General features: G+C 46.9%; 1 protein-coding gene and 1 long non-coding RNA gene across 5 annotated transcripts in view; one reads left to right on the forward strand and one right to left on the reverse strand.

The window, feature by feature from the left end:
- Positions 1–16,485, forward strand: part of LOC119400278 (uncharacterized) — a 132,934-nt gene that overhangs the window by 66,881 nt on the left and 49,568 nt on the right. The gene's annotated exons all lie outside the window — the stretch shown is intronic.
- On the reverse strand, positions 1,303–5,411 carry LOC119400277 (uncharacterized). The gene is made up of 3 exons (XR_005185043.1): positions 5,215–5,411; positions 4,178–4,303; positions 1,303–1,573 (listed from the first exon to the last, which is right to left on the reverse strand). It is a non-coding gene; the product is annotated as an uncharacterized LOC119400277 (long non-coding RNA).

Consider the following 16,485-nt stretch of genomic DNA (forward strand, 5'->3'; position numbering starts at 1 on the left):
AAAAAACAGAACATGTCCTTTTGTTTATTTAGAACATTTTTGTTCAGAACTTTTATTTGACAATAAAAAAAATTACACCATCTCCCACTAAAGGGAACCACGTGGGGATGCGAAGCAACGCATGGGTCGACTTAAAGTTCCGTTCATCACGGGCACCTTGCACGATGGTAACGCGTCCTTGCAAGTGGAGCACACCATGAATTCACTGGAGTTGCTATTACTCGTCTCGAACTCTTGTTGGAGCATGCCTCGCGGGTTCATCGCGCGTCTGCAGAATCACGTTCCCCGAAGCCATCGCCTGATTGCTGAGAGAGTCTAAGGAGGAGAGGCCACAGCGTCTTACCCAGCCCCTCACACAGGCCCGAACGCATTAGTGCGTGCCAGCGCATTCTGACTAGGATACAACGCGTTGGTTCATCGCGCGTCTGCAGAATCTCGTTCCTCGGCGCGACCACATGATTGCTGAGAGAGTGTAAGCGGGAGAGGCCACAGCGTCTTACCCAGCCCCTTACCCAGGGTCGAACACGCTAGCACGTGCCAGCACGCATGGCTTTGTCTGCGTTACGCCAAGCTAGGACGGCATACGGCAGCCCGGGCCCCTAAAGTGCACTGCACGTGTCATCATCAAGGCGGTCGAACAACAAGAGGAAGAAGAATTCTCCTTGGCGCGAGCGCGCGCCAGTAGGCGCGGTAGGCGCATGCGCAGTAGAGCGCGGATGCCACCGCCGGACACAGCCCCGAGCAAAAGCTGCTTGGCATCTAAAATGGCGTGGAAGTTACTTTAGCAAATAGGAATAACTGAGGCATAAAAAGTAAATACTGTAGAGTCTACACTTTGGGTGAATACGTCATTCGTCCATTCGTATGTTTCTTTGTTGTCCTCTTTTTATGTGCACTGCCATGAGCTAGAATACTTATAGTACGGAGATGAGATTCCAGCAATATTTATTCGAGATTCACGTCGCGAAACATCGATGGGGATCTGAAACACGGCGTAGTGGGGGGCTTTGGAAATTTCTACCAACCGGGATGCTTTGACGTGCGCCTGAATGTAAGCACGCGGGGCTTCTATAATATTGCCTTCATCGAACTGTGGCCACCGCGGCCGGAATTTGATTCTGCAGCCTTCGGGCCAGCAGCCGAGCACTCTAACTGCTAGACCTACTACTACTACTACTACTACTACTACTACTACTACTACTACTACTACTACTACTACTACTACTACTACTACTACTACTACTACTAGACTACTAGGCTACTAGCTAAAAGACACTTCCAAACTGACAACTTTTTAGCCAAGCAAGCATCAAAGATTTATTGATTGTCCAATGTCTCAAGGTCGTACATGACGCCACGCTTCACCAAGTGACAGACAGAATGCGAATTCTTTCGTAGGATATGCCCCCTCAAGGAGAGCCGAGAATCGATCCAAGGTGTAAAACCTTGGGGTCAAGGACGTCCAAAGAGTCTTGTTAGTCTTGTCGCAAACCATGGTGAAGTCGTCGTATTCCATGTCGTACACCGCGAGTGTAAATCTAGAGGGGAGCTCCTCCAATCTGAGCCTGCAGAGCTGCAAAAAATGTTCGACAGAAGCAAACGTTAGCCTTTTGTTCTTAGTCAATTAAAACTCGAGCACGACAATTTCTAAGACAAAAGCTACAAAAAATTCCCATGGCGCCTATTGCGTTCGCCTGGGACGACAGGAGCACAAAAACCATTCGATGTGACTGTTTTGTTATTATCATCATCATCATCATCATCATCATAGTCAATTAAAACTCGAGCACAACAATTTCTAAAACAAAAGCTATAAAAAAATTCCCATGGCGCCTATTGCGTTCGCCTGGGACGACAGGAGCACATGAAACCATTCGATGTGACTGTTTTGTTATTATCATCATCATCATCACCATCGACGCTTGAGAGATAACGTGAGAAGCGGCACACACTGTCGACGCGGCGGCAATGATGCGATGATGATGAGGAATTGAAGTTCAGCCTTGTGTAATTGCTTGGCAGCTTTCAACCAAAAGAAGAAGAAAAATTTTATTGTTACATGGAAGGCTGTTCGGCTCAGTTTTGGCTGAAGCTCCCGGGTAGGGCCCCACTGACTGCCGCGGCTCGCCGGGCCTGGTGTATGCTTGCCAATTGGCTTCTCTGTGATTGTGTTTTGTGATTTCTGGTGACCCGGCTTTTTCTGGGCGGTCGGTGCATTGGTGTGTTATGTCAGTAAGTGTCGCTGTGGGTCCGCTACAACCGCGAGAAGTCCTGTTCGCGTGTGTGTCTAAGTATGACGTGTAAGGTGGATACATGAGGGTAGGGGCTGGTTTGAAGACGGCGCCAGTCCCTGCATGCTTAACAGCCTTCAACCACGCACTGCCTGCGCACTTCTCATGGTGAACCACGTAGTGGGATTTTACGTATCGGCCATGCATATTTGCATGTGTAGGTAGTATTACAAAGCGGTTTCAAGCATTGGCATGAATCTTTTGTGGTTTAATTGACAACCACGCAGGCTATCTGTGTTCGAATGCGGCTCACACTCCGATTTTCAAATTCTATTAATGTCACGTGGCTATCTGTACCGCATGCGGCGTTTTTCAAGGCCGGCGTTTCAAGGCACTCAGGGCTCTCTCCGTATTTCTTTTCTCCTTTAGCTTGTCTTTGACACTACCGTAATGTCACGGCTGTAATAAATTAGACAGGGATCTATTCATCAGTATCATGTACAAAAATATAACAGACGCACTAGGTTCACATAATAACTAAGATTTAATATCATACCTTTCTTGTAAATTATATAGAACAGGGACATCAAACTCAACTGAGCTAGCGGCCCGAAATCACGAAATTTAGTCCCTCAAGGGCTGGGAGAGCGAAGAAGATCAAGGCGTAGGGGTCAGCTAACGTTGCTATTTTAAAGGCGGTCTTTCTCACATCTCATATAGGGGTCATTCCTGAAGAACACTTGGCATTAGGATTCGAACACTATGTCGATAGCGATCTCCAGAGTGACTTAAATATGGACGCCGACTCGGAAATACAGGTGACTGCATAGGGTGCCTCACGGAAAAATGCTTGAGGGCAGTAATATCTTCGTAGTTCATGAACACACTCCTTAAGAAATGAAGAATTGTGGGCGGGACGAAGACGGTCATGTACGGGCCGGGCCTGCAGCAAAAGGTCCGCGGGCCGTGTGTTTGTGACCCCTGATGCGAAGCGTTCTGAACCTCCCTGTGGTGAACGTCTGCCCATTGCTCAGGTTTAGTGGACCATTGCTCAAGTAACTGCACAACCATTGTAGTTTAAAATGTATTGCTCTGAGAGAAACCTTAGTATTACTTGTGATCAAACTCCGAGAATATCGGACAAATGGCTCTAAGTAAGCAGTAATAAGCGGTAGGCTTTTTGAAAATTCGATTACCTCAATCGATAAAACAAGAATATGAAGAGGGGCTTGGGAAGCTTACGATTACAACTTTGAAAAGTTTGTGAGATGTCTTCTTAAATTGCTCCTGGATATATACGTCAGTGAAATCACATTTAAAAAGAAATATCCGACCAAGAACTTCGCACAGATGGTTAACTAGCCAAGCTAAAACGTGCGGCCCCGGTGTTTATCACTGGTTGAAATCCCATGGCTCACCAAAGTACGTGTTTCTAAGTGTGGTTATACGCACGCTTGGCTTGGGTTTAGCGCAGTACTTATTTGACATGCGGTGCACTGTGATTCGCATGTTCTCCATCATGAATCACCACCATGGCGTGCCTCTCTGTCATACACCATTTTTGTGCACTCGCTCTTCATATTTGGTGAACCAATACTGAGTAGTGGGGCTTGCCCGACTTCTGCGACAAGCACACAATAGTAGGTTTGAGTACATAGGGCGAATTTCCTTTTGCCTCGCCATTTATGGCTTCGCTGTAAAATACAAGTCTTTGTGCAGAGACAAGCTCTTTTTTTTAACGCTGGCATCCATACAGTTAGGCAGCTCGCAGAGAGGGTGCCAAACATGTCCTACGCTCCACATCTGGCTTTCTTGGACATACGTACGAACTGCTCAATGAGCTGCGATCGATATTATTTACTTATACGGCGCCTCCAAAGTGCAGTCCTCAAATACCGCCGAACCAGGTTCACAATCAAAACTGGCAGGCAGGAATGTTACCCTACCTTTTCGATAAAAGCAGTAGTGCTGTCGTAGGTGAAGATCCGGCCGTCTGCTTGGTTGTAATATAGTGCGCCGTAAACGCCCGATTTGTTGTGGATCTCAACGCTGAAGCTCGGATCTTTGCACACCTGAAAGAATGAGAGAAAAATACCGTATACGTGTTGCACTGAAACACACCTGGACAGATTTAGCTTTACGCGAACGGTACTGAAACCAGTCACAAAAATGTAACACCTAAACGTGGGTGTGACCACGGGAAATACGGTGTTCTGACTTAGGTGCTGGGGCTGTTATTGGTTGCTGCTTCTCCTGAAGCCGCCGTTACAGCTTCAGCAGATGTATCACTAAGGCGAAGAAGACATACTCAATTAGAGGAGACAAAACGCACGTATACGTCGAACGCAGATATATAGGGGAAAAAATGCGCAACTTTCATTGAGTCACGCAAGGATGGGGCAGACCAGATGTTATCGTAACTCGGCTGATACCAGCTTGACTAGGCACACGGGCATTCCCACGGCGACGCACAAAGTGTTCACGTGGTCACACGATTGCAAATCACGAGTATTGGCTAGGTGTCGATCACGTTCAATTGTAAATCTCTTGGCAATCACAGCACCAAATGGCCTAATTATCTTAATGAACCTAATTAGGCGATTTAACTTAATCGGCCCAAGTTGCATATTCGAGACTCGTTCTCAATTAGCTTGCATTCGAAGTCAACCTAGCCTTAATTGTAGCTTAAGTGGCCGAATTAGGGTAATTAGATGACTAGGGCTAACGCGTATTCGAAGCTAGGCCTCTTAGCTTAGATCTGAAGTCAGCTTAGGCTTATTGAGAACATGAACCTATATAGGACTAAGTTGCCCTAATTAGTCTTAGAATTAGCTCGGCTCATCTTGCCGAGCTCAGCATTGCTGGACACACCAAAGTCTCATTTCGGCGGAATTAGACTAAATATAGGCTTTGAAGCAATTAGATTACGTTCCGCTAATTAGAAATTCAATGCTCGACTATGATTAATTAGGCTTGCCTGTACCTATCTTGGTTTAACTTGGCACAGCTAAGCGTAACTTGGCTTGACTTGGCCACGCCCGGCGTTGCGATCATAATTTCTTGTCTACATCGTCAACCGTACAAGCCACGGGCTCTGCTGTAGAAATGGCTGGCACTCCCGTAATGCAGAATAGATGTAACCATAAAATGCCTACCGGCAAAGCAGATTGGTTCGGGATGATACGAGCCACAATATAACAATGGGTACGACACATGTTTCCATAGGCTCACCTCACCCCCCCCCCCCCGATACTCTGCATATTATGGGGCGTCATTCCATGATATAGTCATTGTTCGCCGCCAGTGCGGTGAAATAAATCTTAGGCTTGGGCGGCGTGAAGAAGGCTGAGCGATTGCAGCCTTTCTTCACTCTGGCTGGTTGTCCGATTGTTCTCGTTTTAGTCCCGCTACGAAGCCCAGCTGTTCTCGTTTGAGCACCCGGACAACGGCTCCGGCTTTTCGACTCAAGAACAATAAAAGCTCGCTAAAACTTGAGCAAAATGAATTTTATGTCCGGAATAATTCCTGCAGTATCGAAACTTTTTAAAGCGAAACTTTTTTTAGTGGTTCCCAGAATGTTCTCGTTTTGTTCTCTCTACGATCCCCGAATATTTTGGTTTGACGGCTGAATAGCGGTTCTAGCTTTTCGTTTCAAGAATGAAAGTCGCCGACAACATGAGCTAGAGCATTCAAGTTTCAAGTTTCAAGTTTCAAGTTTCAAGTTTATTTTAGATATTAGTACAGAAACAGAAGATCGTACAGGATAAATATACAGAAGTAGGTCCGAAAGCACTAGGCTGCAGGGGAACCTCCTGTCCAAGATTTAAAAATAAAAATTGCCTAATCTGCAGAAGTAGCAATATAACAAGGAAATGTGTGGTTCGATACAACAATAATAAATCAGTTATACATAAAAAAATGGTACGAGAAACATTATTATTGAAGGCAAAAATATACATCTAGTAGTTAAGGAAATAAGAATACAATTGTTTTTTTAAATAAGCCAATCGTAGAATATTGTTTAATGTGGGATCGTAATGAATTCCATATGGATAATGCAAGAAAATAAGCAGTGTGACGACCATAGTTAGTACGGATAGACGGTAGTAAAAAATTTCCATTTGAAGAAAATCTAGTTGGGTTGCAGTTACTAAGAACATTAGGACAAAACACACATGATGGTACAAAATGGATGAATGACTTGAATAGGGTAATGGTGAGATGGTATTTAAATAAACTGGAAATAGGAAGTATGACAAAGTTGAGAGCTAATGAGGATGCACTACTGCGATATGAGCTGTAAGTTATTATTCTAATGGCTTGGTTCTGAATGTGCTGAATAGGAGATAAATGGGTTAAATATGTGTTACCCCATGTAGTGATACAATAATTAATATGACTGTGAATGAAAGCGTAATATAATTTTATTAAAGGGCCCCTAAACCACCAACAGACGCTCGCCTGCTCCTCTCCGTGTCTTTGCTCTACTGACAACAGCCGTCATGACGTCACCTGTATGATTAGGTGACGTCGCGAGCAAGAGTCGCTGTCAGTAGGCGAACGAGAGCCTGTTTTCTGCTAGCAGGTGCCCGCGCTTCTTGCGTTTCCACCTCGGACGCCGAGGAAGGGCACTCGGAGATGTGGATAGACGAGCCGACGAACGCAGACTAGCGAAGGAAAGAGCGAAACGAGAAAGCGCGTGCAACTCCGCCAGCGTTCGCAGTATACTCCTGCACAACTGCAACGCCACAACTTAATTTCGACCTCTGGCTGGTTTAGGGGCCTTTTAAAGGCGAAGTGTTGAAAAAGTCACGTGCTTTGATTAAAACTCTAATAACGAATGCTACTTTTTTTCTTAGGTGGATGACATGGTTAGAATATTTTAGGCTGTTGTCAAGAATTACTCCCAAGAAAGAGCATTCATTGTCAGGAGCAATAAGCATGTCATTTAGTTTGATGGTGACTTGGGATAGAAGAACTTTGTTACTTGAATGGTATATCATGTACTTAGTTTTTGTAGGATTAATACTGAGGGAGTTACAATGGCACCAGGTTAGAATGCTATTTAGGTCTTCCTGTAATTTTAGTGTCCAAGAGTGAATGGATTTGTCAGAGGCTAGTATCGTAGTGTCATCAGCGTAAAGAAAAGGTTCAGAGTTAGTGAAGGTCATTCATGTAAATTAAAAATAAAAGAGGGCCAAGAATGGATCTTTGAGGAACGCCTTGACTGGTAGTCAAAAAGTTTGATAATGTAGATCGGACATGAACAGCCTGTTGTCGATCACATAGGTAGCTTTCAATTAGTGTTAATGCAGGTCCAACAATACCGATAGTCTTAAGTTTGCTTTCCAGGATACTGTGATTAAGAGAGTCAAAAGCTTTGGTTAGGTCAATGAACAATGCTACAGCAAATTCACCAGAATCAATGGCTCTTTTAATCTTGTCAGTAAAAGTTAGCAAAGCAAGATTCGTAGAAAAAGCTGGTCGGAAACCGAACTGTTGAGAAGTTAAAATATAGAATTTAGATAAGTAATTAGTGATGCGTTTCTCGATACACTTCTCTATTATTTTACCAAAAGCTGATAAAATGGCTATTGGGCGGTAATTTGAAATGCATGTTCTGTCACCTTTCTTGAACACTGGAATGATTTTGGCCTTTTTTAACTGTAGTGGGAATCAGGGGCGTAGCCAAGGGGGGGGGGGGGGTTGGGGGGTTCAAACCCCCCCAAAATTTTTCAGTTTTGCTTGGATATATATACATGCACACATACAAACACACGCACGAACATACATAATGTATGGTTGAACCCCATCCGAAAAAAATTTCTGGCTACGCCCCTGGTGGGAATGACCCGGTCTTGAAAATTAGATTGATGACGCGGGATAGTGGGACGGCAATATGGTTAGCAATTAATTGAATGTTGGACGAGTGCATTCCGTCAAGCCGGGCAGTAGTGACTCTGAGTTTTCTAATAATGCCGATTATCTCGTTCGGATCTGTTGGGAAAAGGTAAAATGATTGTGAAGAGCGGACTCGAGATTGATTCAGGGTTAGAGGTGGAGTAGAACCTTGGTTGCAAAAAAATGAATTGAATTCATTCACAATGTCGATTGGCTGATCTAAGACGCGGTCAGCAGTTTGAATTTCAGTAATAGTTAATTCAGACGTGTTCTTGTTTAAGAAGATTCCATGCAAATAAGAGTCCTGCAATATTGACGTTGATGGGAAACTCTTTTGACTGGTTGCCCAGATGTTCTCCTTTTGTTGTCGCTGCGGTGCCCGGATTTTTCGTTTAAGACACGGATAACGGTTCTGCATTTTCGGCTCAAGTACACTTGAAGGTCGCCGATAAGGAGATTTAAGCATGTCATGCCCGGAATAATTCCTGCAGTATCGAAACTTTTTGGACTGGTTGCCCGGATGTTCTAGTTTTGTTGTCTCTACGATGCCCGAATATTTTGGTTTGAGGGTTGGGCTAACGTTCTAGCTTTTCGGCTCAAGAACGAAAGTCGCACACAACATGAGCTAGAAGATTTCATGCCTAAAATGTTCCTGCAATATCGACGTTGATGTGACACTCTTTTGTCTGGTTGCCAAAATGTTCTCGTTTTCTTGTCGCTGCGGTGCCCGGATGTTTTCGTTTAAGACACGGATAACGGCTCTGGCAAAGTCCCCGGCAACGCGAGCTAAAAATATTTAATGCCTAAAATGTTCTGGCAATAACGACGTTGCTAAACCTTTTTGACTAATTGCCCGGGTCTTCTCGTTTTGTTCTCGCTGTGACGCCCGGATGTTCTCGTTTGAGCACCAGTATAATTATTCTGGCTTTCCAGCTGATGAACACTTGAAGGTTACCGGCAACGAGACCTAAAAGCATTTCATGCCTAAGAGATTTCGGCAGTATCAACGTTGATGCAAAACTCGTTTGCCTGGTTGCCCGGATGTTCTCGTTGAAGACATGGATAACAGTCTTTAAGGCTCCAGAAGACTTGAAGGCCATCGAACGTGGGAGTTGAGTATTCCATGCTTAAGATTCCTTCAATATTGAGGTTGACGTGCTGATGCGAGACAATGGAAAGACTTTGTTTACGGGGGAGGCCGCTTCGCCAGTTCCCAAAGCTGCTTGCGGGTAACCATCACCTCGTGCAGCTTGAGGACCATCGACAGTTACGAGAGGAGGTGAACGCTGCCAGGGGCCAGACTACCAAGGACGAGTGGCTGCATTGGACAGACCCTTTCCGGTGGTATCCTCCAAGTGTCTTGGTGCATATGCAGGGTTCCTTGAGCGTGGTGGATGTTGCAAGTGTCTCGAGAGGCTGAAATGGCCTTTACGCCCAACAAACATGACAAGAACGGCCGGAAAAAGCAGAAGTGGCCTGCAGAGGACGACAAGAGCTAACACAGCGAGGCAAAGGTGTCTAGGCTACTCATTCAATACGAGAGAAGGCCTACGACATATCCAGTACATGAGGCAGCCAGGGATAATGCCGATGACAGGGATGTCGTCGAGAGCCGGGATACCGACTATGTCCTTGTCGGTACCCTATAATCAGGGCACCCTCTTCAGTTTCTCTTGGCAATAACTGAGGCCTCAATGATCACACCTGTCTGATCATTCGCATGTTTCACCAGGACTACACTTTGGTGTGACAAGGAAAACAGCTGCACTGATCGCACTACTGGGCCAGGAAACTCATTTATTTTCTGCCCATGCAAGCTGTGTTCTTGTAACCTTATGTTCGGGCATGGATTCACCAACATATCTGCGACCGCAATACGGGGATCCACTATACACGGCTCTGTCGGCACATTCAACAAAAAAGTTTTTATGGTTTCCGTTGAACTTGCGTGATACGTGCTTGACTGGACATGTCTTAGCTATTGATGTTGTTTAGGCGGCGCCGAGGAAAAGCAACAGAAACACCCGAACATTGGCCTACTTTCTTGAGTCTCTGTGACACATAGTGTAGGTAGTGGACGACTGCCTCCTCCTGCGTTGATACTGGCTGTGCTTCGCCAATTCTGTTGCTACATGTGATCCACCTGCGCAACACCTCGGCAGCACAAACAAGCAGTTACGTCGGGTAACCCGCTTCCTCAAAACGAGCAATTCGCTCTCTGAAGCTGCTATCAGCTGCGTGTGGGTAGGATCTGCTGAGTGCATTCCAAAGGCGAGTGCGCAATATATCCTACCTAACTAGTTTGCCACGGGCAAACCAATAGTGCAGAAGTGGCTCGCTCTTCGTGTTCACAACACGTATGGTTACTGTAAAGGTCAACTTTAGGCTGAAACACCAGATTGAACCGTTTTATGGGACTTCATGTGTTAGTGACAACGCACTCAGGCACTCTTTTAACATGTACAACTTGTTCGGAACAGAGGAAAGAAAATCAGCGTTGTCTATAAAAACTAAGTAGTCCTCTAAATACGGAAAACACTTATCAAGCCGTGATCCTGTAGCCGGTCACCGACCTTCCTGTCTCAGAGTGGAACAAGCAAGTCTCTTAAAAGCGGGGCTGTACAATTGCCAATGCACACGTCAGTTTTTTTAATGAAAACACTTTCATATCATTCAGTAAGAGTGGTGCTCAAGCAAAACGCATAAAATTTCCAAAAAGCCGCTTGTTACGTCCCCACACTCATTTTGAAAGGCTACTGCATCAAATATCAAAAACGCCTCTTCGTTGAATCGACAGAGGTTCATTTTGTGGTAAGGAGTAAGAATGTCTTTCACGTCAATGGGCACAGCTTTATAGGTGACGTTGCTCTGCTCTGTGGGACACTAAATAATTTTTGAGATGAAGGATTAGGAAGAAACTAGACATCAACCATACGTAATGAAACCACAGTCGCCCAAAGTTACATCAACGCCGCCACACCGGCATGCCTCTTCATCATGCATTGTTTCGTGCACGCAATAAAGAAGCTCGCTAGTATGCTTATTGAAGAACTCACTTCTGCGACACTTCCGAAGGACTCCGCACTTGGGTCATACACACACTCGGACAGGAGCTCTGCTGGTTGTCCGGCTTTTAAGACAGTCCAGTGACCTTTCATGGTGACCGAGAGCGACAAGCGTGCCTCCACGCCTCGTGAAGTCAGCCTTCTTATGGCATCTGCCGCCATACTCTGCGTGTTGTAAGTATAATTTAATATTAAAAAGAATAAACAGTATGCACAGTCAGAATCACACTTGTATAGAGAGGCCAGGCGGCCGCTTAAGACGACGGTTTCTGCAAAATTATGCAGAGAACTATGCCGTATTATGCCTAACATAGTCAAACCTCATGATACGTCCTTGTGTCAAGCATGAATGGAAGCTTGTAATTAACGCGAAATAGCAGCTGCGGATGGCGCCAGCGTCCACAGCTATGCGCTCGACCGCTCTAGACAAGTGTGCTTCTGGACTGTACAAGGGTGCATATCAAAGCGGTTTTTTGGCTCACCTAACGAGCACCACATTCGGGAGAAAGGATAAGAAAGAAGGAGAGCATCAATGAAGAAAGGTACGATAGTATGATTCTTACAAGAATATGTAATGTTGATAATAAGCAAAAGATTAATTGCATCTGAGGAAAAGTTGATTACGCAGCTGTTAGTGAGTTTTAGGTGAGGTTTGAGAAGGAATACTCGTATTGGCCTGATATGGGCAACTTATGGTTGATGCAACCAAATGCTAGGCGACTATTGGCTAATATTCAATCTTGACCAGTGCTTGCAAGTTTCGGAAAAATTGGGTAGGCACTCGAACAACGACATACGAAAATCAAAGGGTCCATTAGGCATCAACCTAAAATGACTGGAAGGCGATTCCTATCCTCATTTTTTTCTCAGTCGATGGATTGATCCTGCCCCGCCACCCACCGAATGGTTTCCGCACCTAACGGGGTCTTGCAGTGCCTCCAGGGCCGAAGCACCTCACTTGGTTACGTCATAATGTCGTCACGATGGCGTCACAATTTTTTGCCGATTTCTGACGTCATATGATGACGTCATATTGTCATGATCATGTTTTGCATCACTCAGCGTTGGCGCCGGCGCAGGGGGCCGCCCGTAAATTTTCGCGTTTGATGATACATCTAAGGTTTGTGCTTTTTCAAAATGTATTCAGTTGCACTCAACGTGAAAAAAAGTAGCATGATTGTGGAGAGGAAAATACGGTATTCTTGCAGCCCTTGTTGGGAGTACGGCTCAGCGCTAGTAGGAGAAAGGGGAGAGGGTAATAAATATGTGAAGAGGAGACGAGAAGGAGAATGACGTCCATGGCTGAGGACACGGTGGCGGCTTCTATAGCTGGCTGTCCAGTCCAGTGTCCCCAAGGACTCGAAGAACCACCTTGAAGACCTCGGTGTTGCGCTGGGAAGGAAACAGGACGTCCCTCTGCATAGGCAGGGGTAGAGTCTGGTGACGGAATGCGGCTCGTTGTGCTAGCAGAGCTGGGCATACACACAAGAGGCGCTCAACCGTTTCGACCTCCCTGCAGGCTCAACCTGAGGTGGCTACTGCTAAGCTACCATCCCGACGAGCGTGTAGCCAGGAAGGAAACACCAACCCGTTTGCCTGAGTAGGGTCTCACCAGGAGGGAGCGGTCCCACCTCCTGCGTTTACGCGCTGGCTGCTTCTGGCCTGCGGCATGGCGTCATCGGCTTCGCGGAGCCGTGTCACTGAACGTGAAAGCTATAGTAAGTGCGGAGCAGTGACTCGCGTTCCCTTGAGCGACGCTCGCGTTCGCGGGAAAGCAAGCGCTAGCGTTCCAAGCGTGCAGCCTGCTCGGCGTCCAAGGCAGCAAAGGAAGCCTTCATTTGAGATGCAGTGCCGCCGTCTGCCCACCTTTTTTATCTCAACCTTACCCTCACGCAACTCCTCCTTACCCTCGCGGCCTTTTCCCACCTCCTTCCTATATTATACGATTCACGCCTATGCATTACCCCATCCTGCTTTCCATCTTCTTCACCCTCGCTTTCCTTCCCCACCGCCTTGCTATACTGTACTATGCACGGCTATGCTATTCTCTGCCCCCCTTTTAGGGGCGTAGCTCCTCTTAGTCTAACCTTGTCACGCGTCCGTTGTCCGGCGTATCTCCCGGCGACCTGCAGTAAACGGCAGTATCTGTCCGGTGGTGGTGGTGGTGGTGGTGGTGGTGTGCGGCGTGACCACGCTTACTGCGCATGCGGATACCCTCTCCACACACCTCCCTTCCACTCCCCTCACCATTCCCCATGGCCTCTACCCCTCTCCCCTTTCCCTCTCCACTCACCCTCTCACCTTCCCCTCTCCCCTTCCCCTCTCCCATACCCCTCTCCACTTCCCCTCTCCCCTCCCCCTTTCCACTCTTCCTCTGAAACGCGGGCTAGACATGCCGACATTCTCTCCTGCGCAACGCCGCGATGAGCTCGAGCGCATGCGCGTCCCCTCCCCTTCTCTGTCCTTTCCGACGCTGCCCCCCTCTCGCCCGCCTGTCGACCGCGTTCCCCGCTCGCCCTGTGAGAATTAACGGCCAGGCTAGATGGAAGATACGACGCGCGTAGCGTCCCTCTTCGCGTTCCACGACGCGAGGTCGGTAGCATGCCCAACGAAGGCCAACGGAACGCAATCGTGGAAGTGCTACGGCTTCGCATCGCCTCATGGCTACGGTACCCCCCCCCCCCTATCTTGCCTCGCGGCGCTGCGGCGCCGACGCAGGCAGCGTCGCGAGGCAGCGTCGCGGCAGCGTCTTGATTCAAAAAACCGACCGCTCGCGCTGCACAACCGTTCACTGACCACCCCGTATATATGGGCACTGGATTTTGACCTCCAAGGTAGTGCGTGTGTGCGATTTCTCCTGTGCGTGAATAAACAATGAAAATTCAAAGCGTACATGTAAAATTAAAGTGAGCTGCAAGTCGTCATAACTCTCATCGAACCTTTAGTATAAACGCGCCCGATCTCACGTCGGTGAGGATGTACTGGGCAGAATTCATGGAAGATTTACGGTTTACCGATGAACCTCCGCAGCTTCGCCCACTCATCATAATTCACTCCGTGGATATGCTGTGATTTTTTAGGGGCGAAGCTCCTTAAGGCGGCACCCGTTCGTCCCTCGTAGTCGTAGTCGTAGTCGTAGTAGTCGTAGTGCGTAACCAGTCTTACGCTTTGACCTCCAAGGTGGTGCCGGTGGGAGATTTTTCCTGTGCGTTGTTGAACAATAAAAAATTCGCAGCGTGCGCGTTAACTAAAAGCCGAATTCTTCTGTCTCTCATTCCCCATTAGCAGCCATTGGCATGTTCCAGTAGGAAACGTTAGTAGAAGTAGAAGTGTAAGTGTTAGCTAAAAGCCGACTTCTTCTGTCTCTCATTCCCATTCGCAGCCATTGTTTAACTCCAAGGTAGTGCCTGGTGAGATTTCTCCTGTGCGTGATTAAACAATAAAAATTTTGTTCAAAACGCCGTTGATTGATGAAATAAACCAACGAAAGAAGCCAGATGTTTTGTAAAAGCAAAACGAAAGAACGCCAGATGTTTCTAAAGCAAAACGAAAAGACGCCACCTGCTTAACGAAAGACGCCAGATGTTTTCTAAAGCAATGGTTTTCTAAACAATGAAAATTCACAGCGTACATGTAAAATTAAAGTGAGCTGCAAGTCGTCATAACTCATCGAACCTTTAGTATAAACGCGCCCGATCTCACGTCGGTGATGATGTACTGGGCAGAATTCACGGAAGATTCACGGTTTACCGATGAACCTCCGCAGCTTCGCCCACTCATCATCATTCACTCCGTGGATATGCTGTGATTTTTTTTTCTATCAGCTTACAGCGCAAGAAAAGATGAGGACGCAAACCAAGGATGTCCAAGTAGCCCAGATTTCCCTTCTTGCTCTACCCCCCTCCCTTTCTTTGCTCCTCACCCTCACTTCTCTTTCTTAGCCCTTGCTATGCTGTACCCACACGGCTGTGCTATGCTTTACCCTCCCCGTTCTCCTTTTCTTCCTCTTCATCCTCACATCTCTCCTCCTCACTCTTACTTCCTTTTTATACCCCCTTGAGATACTATACTATACACAGTTATGAAATGCTCTACCCTCCCCTCCATACCTTCTTCCTCACCCTCACATCTGTCTTTGTAACCCTCAGTTTCTTTCTTGCCCCCTTGCAATGTTGTCCCACCCACCACTATCCTATGCTTCACCTTCACCCTCGTCTATTCCTTCCTCCTCACCCCACCTACCTGTCCAGCTCCTCGCTTTTAGGGGCGAAGCTCCTTAAGGCGTGGGCTGTGCGTCCCCTGTATGTAGCCACCGTACAGTGGAATGTAACCACTACACGTGATAACGATGGCGATGGCGCTGACTTTCTGCCATGAATGAAAACGATCGTGAACGCGCTCTCGCCCTCGAAAGGCAAAACGGCAACGCCGAAAACAAACGTTCCCCTGAGCTTAACGTCATATTTGTTTATCCCTTTATCGTACAATAGAGGGCGCTGTCCCATAGAGATGCATGCAAACTACAGTTGGGTGACGATATACTAGATGGCGCTGGACGCATTCCATTTCTCGTCTCGTTTCCGAGAGGGCGCTGTCTCATAGTCATGTGTACAATATGGCGGTTGGGTGAAGGTACGCTAGATGGCGTTGGCGGTGCAGCTGCTCTCCGATTTTAGGGGCGCCCTCACCCTCTCCTCTCCTACGTTTCCTCCTCTCTCCTACGGTCCCCCACTCTCTCTCGCCTTGCGACGCTGACGCAGGCAGCATCTGCTAGCGAGTTTCTTGGTTGAAAAAACCGACTGCTCGCGCTGCACAACCGTTCACTGGCCACCCTGTGTATATAGGCACTGGATTTTCACCTTCAAGGTAGCGCCTGTGTGAGATTTCTCCTGTGCGTGATTAAACAATAAAAATTCACAGCGTACATGTGAAATTAAAGTGAGCTGCAAGTCGCCATGACTCTCATCGACCCTTTAGTATAAACGCTCCCGATCTCACGTCGTTGATGATGTATTGGGCGGAATTCACGGAAGATTCCTGGTTTACCGATGAACCTCTGGAGCTTCGCCCACTCATCATCATTCACTCCGGGGATATGCTGTGATTTTTTTTTACTACAGATGGCAATGCTATACTATGCTGTCTATGTTACAGATGGCAATGCTATATATTTTTACGACAGATGGCAATGCTATGCTATGCTGGATAACCATATCCCCTCACCATTTCTACCCACTTCAGCCTCACTTGGTTTCTTCGGCCTCACGTGGTTTTTGCCTGCGTATTGC

This window comes from Rhipicephalus sanguineus, chromosome 7 (assembly GCF_013339695.2).
Source record: "Rhipicephalus sanguineus isolate Rsan-2018 chromosome 7, BIME_Rsan_1.4, whole genome shotgun sequence".
NCBI lineage: Eukaryota > Metazoa > Arthropoda > Arachnida > Ixodida > Ixodidae > Rhipicephalus > Rhipicephalus sanguineus.